At 40.9% G+C, this 10,212-nt stretch overlaps 1 pseudogene; it reads right to left on the bottom strand.

The window, feature by feature from the left end:
* Positions 1–446: 446 nt before the first annotated feature.
* Positions 447–1,098, bottom strand: LOC126474237 (holocytochrome c-type synthase-like; annotated as a pseudogene).
* Positions 1,099–10,212: the final 9,114 nt, after the last annotated feature.

Below are 10,212 nucleotides of genomic sequence, written 5' to 3'. Positions count from 1 at the left end.
GGACGGTTTTTGCTACATCACTGAACACCCTGTAACTAACATCAGTTTCTGACTTTGGATGCCCCTTCACTGCCAGTTTCTTCGTTGCTCTACGTCCACTGCCCATATGACGCCCTAATACGGTTCTAGACGTTCTCCCACAAGTCAATTGCTGGACGGATATCATGGACAGCAAATGTATAATCGAAACTTCCTGGCAGATTAAAACTGTGTGCCTGACCGAGACTCGAACTCGGGACCTTTGCCTTTCGCGGGCAAGTGCTCTACCAACTGAGCTACCGAAGCACGACTCACGCCCGGTACTCACAGCTTTACTTCTGCCAGTACCTCGTCTCCTACCTTCCAAACTTTACAGAAGCTCTCCTGCGAACCTTGCAGAACTAGCACTCCTGAAAGAAAGGATATTGCGGAGACATGGCTTAGCACTCCGCTGCAGAGTGAAAATCTCATTCTGGAAATGTATAATCATTTGCATTGACACAAGCACCGTCGTAATAATACGTAACACATCTGACTTCTTCACAGCGCTCAACAATCCAGTTAAGACGGTCAAAAGAAAGTTCATACCCGAGCTAGCTTTGGATACGAGCACTTGGTGAGTAATCTTTGGCTCGTCTGCCAAAGCACTTTAATTTTAGTTTACCACATTCCAGAACTTTCAGCCTAGCATTTCATTATTGGCATTGTGGATACGAATAATATCATTCATGTCTTTACCGAGATATCGTGTTCTCTCCATCGCCGTCCTTTGCGCGGTAGGGGATTCCAAAACATCTGGGCTGATGGATAGACCGAGAATTTATTGTCGGAATCCGCTATAGGTATAGATGATATCCATCTTTGTGTTGAAAGTGGGAATGGTTGACCGGGTGCATGATGTTGATTTGGTGCAGCAATCATGTTCAACGGACTGATAGAGTTACTGAAATCGCCATGGTTCACCGGGCATTCCGATACTGTTGACTTTGTCTGTCCTTCCCTGTGCATGGAGCACACTGCCATCGGATTTACGTACATCTTCGCAGGTTTATTGAAACCATGTGATTGTACTGAACCCTTCGTGTGGTAGGGCCCAATTAATTGTGAAGCCTCCACCATGATGGCAGTTAAAGTGTTTCCTAGCTCTCCATAAAGAGGCTAAAGGACACACAAATCGATTAAAAACGAATCAACAACAATACAAAGCTAAACACCTACGACCACTGCAGACGACCATGGAACATTGCGCCATTAGACCACTAGGCCCGAATTCACCCTGGCCGCAGACATGGAAGTAATATCTGGTATGCCCCAGAGGAGTAGGAGTGCACATCATCACTGTGCGTTTTATATACTAATAATTTAGCTGATCGTACGTCACAATCTCAGGCTCTTCGCAGATGATGCTGTTAGCTATCCAGTAAAACTATAGTAATACAGCCTTAGATCCAGACTAGAAACCACCTGAGTACGAGACGAAGTCGATGTGTTAAACGTTTAAAAGTAAACTGCATTTGAACCAAAATTTGAACTTGAATTTAATTCAAGATTACAAACGCTACAGTAAATTTAAATACTGCCTTAGGTAATCGTAACGATAACCTCGTAAATTTTTATTGTATGTTTCAGGTGCAAATCACTGAAGAGGAACAGTTCCGGCTTTGAAATATTACCAAGTCACTATCGGATACCAACATACTCATATCATCTGATAATGTTTAACTCGTAACCTTTAAAGATACTGTTCGTTTGACCTGAGGCTGAAATGTAAAACAAAGAAAGGACAAACATATCTTTCCGTCGTAAAATCGTAAAAAATGGAAGACAGAAGATAGTGGTTATAAGCTCTTACCTAAATTTCATTCATATCAGAAAGAGATCAGAGTTCCTTCCGTCATTTGTTTCTAGAAGCTTGTTGCAAAGTCAAATCATCATGTTCCGCTACTACTGCTTTTAACGTGCATACCTTCATTTCAAGAGGGGCGATTTGGGTTGAGTACTGAAGGAAAATACCTGCCGGCGTGTTTAATTCAGGAGACTTAATTCAGTACTTGCCCATAGTTTTAGGTCTAACTGTTGAAAATGGTGGCAACTTCACAATAAATATACTCTTGTTGTTCAGAATCGATCAATGGTGCATTGACATCTCGATTTTGACAATTTTTTGGTTTGTGGGGCGCTCAGTAGCGTGCCAATCTGTACCTGTACAAATTTCAAATGTTTTCACTGTTTAGCCTAGCCATTTTCCCAGATGATAGTAACAACACAAACACTCAGTCCCTGGGCGGAGCCGGCCGAAGTGGCCGTGCGGTTAAAGGCGCTGCAGTCTGGAACCGCAAGACCGCTACGGTCGCAGGTTCCAATCCTGCCTCGGGCATGGATGTTTGTGATGTCCTTAGGTTAGTTAGGTTTAACTAGTTCTAAGTTCTAGGGGACTAATGACCTCAGCAGTTGAGTCCCATAGTGCTCACAGCCATTTGAACCATTTGAACCTGGGCGGAGTAAAACCCTCGACTCGGTCGGGAATCGAAGCCAGGACCCCGTGAGCCAGAGGTAGCAACGCTAATCACTACACCACGAGCAGCTGACATGTCAGCGCTCCTCGCTCATCTCTATGTCCAGCGCCCTGCCCTCTGCATGCTGTCATTCGCAGCCTCCTTACACGACAACAGAGCAGCATTTTAGGGGGAAAGAATGTGCTGGCGTAAGCTGTCGCCAGCACACCGGTCAGCGAAGAGGTTCCAAGAAGGTCGATAATAGGTGTTGAATCAAGCACGCCTATCAGGGGAAAAGGCCGACGACAGACTCGCAAGCAACGAGCCGCCAACGGCGACGCCGTGTACCAGAGGACCCAGTCAGCCACAGTCAGCTAGCCCAGTCACAGACAGAGTCACTATTCTAGTTGACGTCTGGCAGTTCGTGTCACGGACTACAAGAGTGTAGTGTTTGTAGTGTGACATGTACTTCGCCAGCAGTGAGGCTAACGTTGGCTATTACGGGGGGAGCTTGTGCCACAACTTGCTTAAGGAAGCTTTCTTGTTCTTGTGAATAAAGAGCCCTGTTAATACATGTGTATGATTGTGTTTTAGAAAAAGGACACCGTCCACCAAACAACATCCTCTCCCTAACTTCCCCTGATACAAGACTCCACAGTGTCAACGACGACCCAAAGTAATAATGAGCGTAAACGGCTTTCTAAAATAACAACAGTTTATTTTCTACTACTTGAATCGAAAATCTGAGTCATTTTATGCCACTGTTAACTTTTCTGTTAACTGATTATGTCAGTTTCGTTCCTTGCCAGGTCTGAGTAACATAAAGCGGCAATTTTTCTAAAATTTGTTTTTTCTGTGGGGCACCACCACCCAAGAAACTTTCACAACTACTAAAATTGGCCAACATCTCGAATTCAGAGTAAGCTAAATGAAAGAAACTGGAGGCTGGCAGAGTGGCAGAGCACTGCATGAGCTGATGAATCCCGGTACCTCCTTCATCACGCCGTCGTCTTCCAAGGGAACAGCTCATTGACACTTGAACTGCGGGCCAATAAAACTGTCTGTTCGAAACTGGTAATGGCGCAGGTCCGTTTCAGTAAACAGAATTATTAACAGTGGCTAGTTATTGTTTTTACTTTCTTGTGAGAATTACCCTGATCAACCAGAACATTATGACCTCTGACCTCCCGTCCACGCGATAGCACTGTTACCTGGTGAGAAATGACTGCCAAACAGACGTACACATGGTGCATGTAGAGTCAGTGAGCGTGCTGTCAGTCTGTAGAATGGCAAGGGTGCGCGGTCTATCTTGGTGTGACCGGGTCAGGTTGTGATGGTCCAGAGGCTCGGGACGAGCATTTCTGAAACGGCACGACTTGTCGGGTGTTCGAGGAGTGTTGCGGTGAGTGTCTTCAACATGTGGCGAATCCAAGGTGAAACCACGTCCAGACGTCGGCGGGATTGGGTGGCCGACCCTCATTACAGATGTTGGACGTCGTAAGCTGAGCACACTGATAAAACAGGACAGGCGACAGACTGTGGTGGAACTAACATCAGACTATAATGGTGGGCAAAGTACAGGTGTGTCTAAACACACAGTGCACCGAACACTCCTAACAATGGGCCTCTTCAGCAATCGGACCATGTATGTACCAATGTTAACACCACAACATCAGAAACTATGATTGAAATGGGTTTGTGACCATTGGCACTGGACGTGGGCGCAGTGGCAGAGCGTTGCTTGTCTGATGAATCCCTATACCTTCTTCATCATGCCAATGGGAGGGTGCGATTCCATTATACTTATACTGTGGGACGGAGTCATGCTGGTGGCGTCTCCATTATACTATGCGGAACATTAATGTGGGCATCCATGTTTAGTGGAGCTCGTGTAAGGCACCATGACGGCCAACGAGTATCGTACATTGATTGCATACCCTGTACACCCATTCAAGAAGATCATGTTTCTCGATGGCAGTGGAATTTTTCAACAAGATAATGCTCCATGTCCCATCTGCCCCCCTCCCCCCACTCCCAACTAGTCAGATCTGAACCACATCGGACACATCTGGGATGTGATTGTACGTGACATCAGAGCTTATCGTTCCCCACCCAGGAATTTTCGGGAATTAGGTGACCTGTGTGCGGATGTGTTGCCAACTCACTCCAGCGACGTACCCAGGCCTCATTACCCCTGTTATCCGTGCCAAAGGTGGAAATACCGGCTATTCGATAGGTGTCATAATGTTCTGGCTGATCCGTGTAAACTGTCTCTTTACAAAACGACAATTTCATTATGTTAACTTCCGACGAAAATTTGAGCAGGACTGGGTAGCTCAGGATTGAAAGTTCACAGGTTTACTGCCTGAAAACCACTGGATTGTTATATGTCAATTCATGAATTTCAGCAAACTTTGTCTACTTATTGTGGATTTGTTTTCTAAACAATCAAACATCATAAAACCGCCCTGAAAGGCACGGCAGCAATGCGGTAGAAACTTGGATAATTTAGCTGCTTTAGAGTACAATGATGTTGCATAGCATCTGAAAACCATTTTATTCAAGTTGACACTGGTCCTGGAAGCCTACGAGCTTATATTATCAATAATCACATTGGAATAAAGTCAACATGGATAATATGTGATCGGTCTAAAACTGCAGAGAAAACTCAATTTGCAGACGAAGATGGCAGACACGCATCGTTTGTAAGAGAGCTCAGCAAAAAATTCCTTGATATCACCAGTATCGACATCCTCATGTACTGTTCAAAAGCATTTTTGTTGTAGGCTGAACACCAGATTAAAATGTAAATAAATATATTAAAATTTTAAATGGATCGCAAAACACCAGATATTTAGATCTGGAATAGTTAATTTTAATTATCTGATTGGACTGGGTGTGCGAGAAGAAAGCATTTGAAAGGTGAAAGAACTACTTTCCCGTAAAATTAGAAAAACAATTTGATGATGCGTCCCATTCACTTGCATTTGGATGTAAAGGTTGTTTCTTAAATTAAAATCATTCTGTGATGGTTGCGCATGAGGTTATTCTTGTTTTAATGTGGCCATGGAGATTAATTTAGTATTAATTAAGTTATAGCATTTTTACTTGCACGCGATTGTATGTAGTGAGGTAATTCGATATGCTACATCAACTGCAATTGTAATTACAAGACCTTTGATGTGTAATATAATTAATATGCTTTACGAGCTACACGGATCACCACATGTCAATTGTGGTACATCATTTAGATAAAGGAGACTTCTACAAATAATTAGTGTTATACAGAAAACTGATAAATAGACGTAAAAAACTAGATTCACTGACAATGTATCCACAGAAAAAATATACTGACCCTGAATATATGCTATACGAAACAGACTGGAGAATTACATGCAAAATTAAAATATTACACGAAATAAATTTCCGAAATTGAAACTAAAGCATTAAAGTTATCAAGGTCGTGTACTAAAGATATTCCAGTCTACAGGAGGCCGCGAGTTACCGACCTTTTACAACGTTCAGCATGGACTTCAGCATATAACTTAAATTATGTGATACTTTAGTGTTGTAAAACGCTGACAACTTGTCAAGATCATGTCTACAAATTTCGACATACTCACCATGATAGCAAAGAATATTGGTATTTCACATCAGCAATAAACAGAAAACAATTTTTTAAAATGCAGTAAACATATAAAACAGATTTATAATTTGAGAAAACATACGGAAAATGATCTTGGAATGAATAAACATATAATTTGGCTGATTTATACGATGTGTATAGTTCTTAGCGACGCATTAGTCAAATATTTTGTTGTACATTTCTATATTTCGCTGCGCTGCGCGTGTACTCTATATGTACTGAACAGTTCACTAATTATTGATTTAATAAACGCCATCCTCGGTTTTAGTGCAAAGCACACTTATGATCAGCATTAAAGAAATCTGGCGTTGGTTCACATGCGTAACCAAAACAAACAAAAAGTGGCCAAATATTCTAAACCAGCAAAGACATTTAGACGCTGTGTAAATTATATGGGCATAACGAAATATGCCTTAGCTAAAGTGATGGAACTGATTTTAAAAGTCGAATAAAATGATAGATTGCGTAGCCTAAATAGTAATAAGACATATTCTGTATAATGGGCAAGAATTACGTGAGAGATAAACTACTATGTCTTCTGTCTGACTATGAGCGACATAAATATGTGAAATGTACAATAAAGTCTTTACGAAGTTATGCCATTCTTATTCAAAGCAGATAAACTTTTAATGTAAACAGAATTAAACAAATGAAATAATCGACGAATGCGTGGTCCAGGAACTTACATTACGTAAGCTTTCGTAGAATTATATATTAATCAACTTTATGAGGGTTTACCGTTCGTTTTCGCCAATTAAAAACATTTACCCCATGCTTACTGAATTTTAAACAAAAAAAATTTAGTGACGGTATCTTTCGCGACGGATTTGTTGTATAAACTGTTCTCAGTGCATCTGTAGCTTTAATTCTCGAAGAAAATCCGATCCAATAACGACCACTGTGTTCGCCTGGAAAGCCACTGATCATAAGTACGTCGCTTCATAAAATCCACTGCGGTAACGGAGAAAAAAGGAAAGCTACACTTTTTAGACGTCCTAATTGAGCAGAAGTTAGGCGTTCGGCTTGGACACTATAAGCTACGTAAACCGATCCACACAGACCGTAATTTCCACGGTTACAGTTTGCATCAACCAGCTAAAAGAGAGCATTGCTGAAAACTTTGATACATGGAGGTAGAAGTGTATCGGACGAGAACACTCTCAGCGCCGAAATAAACGACCTAATGTCCGCGTTCAGGTAAAATGGCTGTCTGTCACACGAAATTAAATCAGCTGTCATCCAAGTCTGTCATGCAGCTCAGAAAGTTCAGCGTACGGCCTTCCTTTCGTTCTGAGGAGCAGCATCAAGTAAAATTGGAGGGAATCTTAACCAGATGTGGAATTAAAAGCGTCTTTCAGTTTCTAAGGAAAATAACAGAAAAGTATCGCCGTGTGAAAAATGGTCGTGGGCTAAGGTTTGCAGGTATTTATAATGTGGCAGTAGCTCAGTGAACCGGTCTATTCGAACAGTTTTACAGCGCTGCATCGAACATCAGCAGCACTCCAAGTACAGGAATACAAAAAAATCTGCTGTCGTCGAAAGCAGCAAAACGAACAAGTGCAAAACGTTGTTTCATCAGACACTGTTTCTAGTCCACACTTCAAACTAGAGAACTCAGTCCTGAAAGAGGGCATGGATACTAGGATGTTTGTCAAAAATTGCAATAAAAATGTGGGATTCGCAATGAGAATTGCCGATTTATTTTTTATTGACGTGAAAACTTCTATTCTCTCGTCTATCAGACTTTTTTGTGTGACGAAATATCGTCAGGTTTGAATCACTAATAACTACAAGACCAATAATAAGTAAACACTGGTTGCGCCCTGTGTCGTACCAGCATAGGCGCGTGCACCTGTTTGCTACGAATTGGCTTCGTGTAAAGCTATAAATCAGTGTAGTGTAGAAACGCGTTTAGTTAGAAAATTGATTCGAGTGCAAGTGAAGAGCTTGTAGCGCTCTGCTAGGGTCCTAAGAGAGACTATAAAAATATTCACTGGAATGTAAGTGAAAATCGGTACTAAAATGAAAATTACAAAACACGAGTAGAGAAACAAGGTTGTCTCATACGACTCGTTACTCTGCTACGAATTTTAGAAAACGCATTTCCGGGGGAATGCTCGCATCGAAACGAATCCGAAAAGCCTAAAATGTGCAGTGCTGAGCTAATTAGAGAACGAGAACAGCGTCAGAAAGGAAATGGAAAAACGGCGAAAAGCGATTATACAGCTGGCCCATTAGGCATACAGCGGTGACCGACACTCCACATTTATGATTTATTTTTATCTTTAGCTGTTAAGCCGCACTGCAACTGTCTTTTTAAAAAATGTTGGAAACTGCCAAATTCGTACTCCATCAGGCAGCCGGATAAATATACAACCCTATCGGAGGTGTAGCGGGTTGCGTGTGCGCAACATGGCAGGCGCGTATCCTTCTTTGACGTCGGGTAGGTAAACAAATAACACAACTCAGTGTGATGGTAATTTGTATAGCGAATTTTAGTTTTGATTGATAGTTTGTCTGGAACAATTGTTGGCACTTACTGTTCACTCAAATTTTCAACTCATTTGATACCCATAGCAATTACCAATTGCATTTGCAGTAGCATAAGTGTTAAGAATCAAGATAAAACTGAAGTAATATTAACTAAACAGACACTTCTTTTCCTTGTTTCACATTTTTATTGTTAATCTTACTGCGCAACCTAGGTTTCGGGTTATAAGCCCATTTTCAAGTACATTATTGATTCCCAAAGATGATAATGCACTGATAAACATGATGACAAGCAAAGATAATTATCTCAACTTCTTAAGGTATCGATCCAAAGCTTAATGTAAAATTACATCAATGGCCATATTTTACAAATTACATACATAATTACACAATTCAGCAATCACACTAACATGACTGGACTAAAGTTATACATCAGCCAAGAACTTTTTGACTATGGTGGAGCTCGGCCCAAAGTTTTGCTTGAAAAGTCCATGTCTGATGCATAACTTTAGACTGGTCGTGTTAGTGTAATTGCTGAATTGTATAATTAGGTATGTAATTTGTTAAAAATGGTCATTGACGTAATTTTACATTATACTGTGAAACGATACCTTAAGAAGTTATAATTATCTTTGCCTTGTCATCACGTTTATCTATGCATTATCATCTTTTGGAATGGGTAATGTACTTGAAAACATGCTTATAATCCGAAACCTAGGTTGTACAATAACATTAATAACAAAATTGTGAAACAAGGCAAAAAACAGTGTTTGTTTCGTTAATTTACAATGTTTCACCAAGAACCCACAGTTGATTCAATTAAAATGAAGTAATTTTCATTGGTTTTCGCACTTAATGTTAATTACTTGGGCAAACTCGGTTTTGCTTCATGCAATCTGACAGTGAACCGAATAAAATCGGAGACAGACTCACACGGATTGATCAATACGCGCCATAAAGGAACTCAGATAAATCTGAAAGAAAAACTATCGAAAATATTTACTGTACAGGGTGGCTACAAAATCCCCCCAGCCCAATTAATAGCCACCTTAAGCCCCTAAACTTGAATAAATAACGTGAACAATAGTTCTTTACAGAAGTTTTTTTGTGATATGAATTACGTAGAGTTGCTCGTGAGGCAGTGCACTATTACTGATGAAGATCTACCATAGTGGGTCCTCCAAATCGTAACTGATATGAAAATTGCTGATTTAAAGTCGTTTTCGGCGTGGTTAAGCAAATTAAAGAAATCGTGTAGTATAGGAGGTCACAAAGCAATGATGTTTAGTTCAAGTAAAAGTGTAGAGGAGATGCCATTAATTCACAGCTGCCATGAAGATGAAGCTTGTTGTTACCTAGACATCTGCTGTGACTAATAGTGATCAACAAGGTTTCATGAAAGAACTATAACCAGACCACGCTTTATCATTTTGAGGTGAAAAAAAAGACTGTTGTGCAGTCGATTAGCGCTGTGACACATTCATATACAACAACAACAGTGATAAATATGCGTGGATTACTTTTTTTGCTGCTTTATACAGAGTGGTCCATTGATAGTGACCGGGCCAAATGTCTCGCGAAGTGAGCATCAAATGAAAAAAC

Source organism: Schistocerca serialis, chromosome 4 (genome assembly GCF_023864345.2).
Source record: "Schistocerca serialis cubense isolate TAMUIC-IGC-003099 chromosome 4, iqSchSeri2.2, whole genome shotgun sequence".
Lineage (NCBI taxonomy): Eukaryota > Metazoa > Arthropoda > Insecta > Orthoptera > Acrididae > Schistocerca > Schistocerca serialis.
Note: the sequence above shows the minus strand (reverse complement) of the source record. Positions and strands in the feature narration are given on the sequence as shown.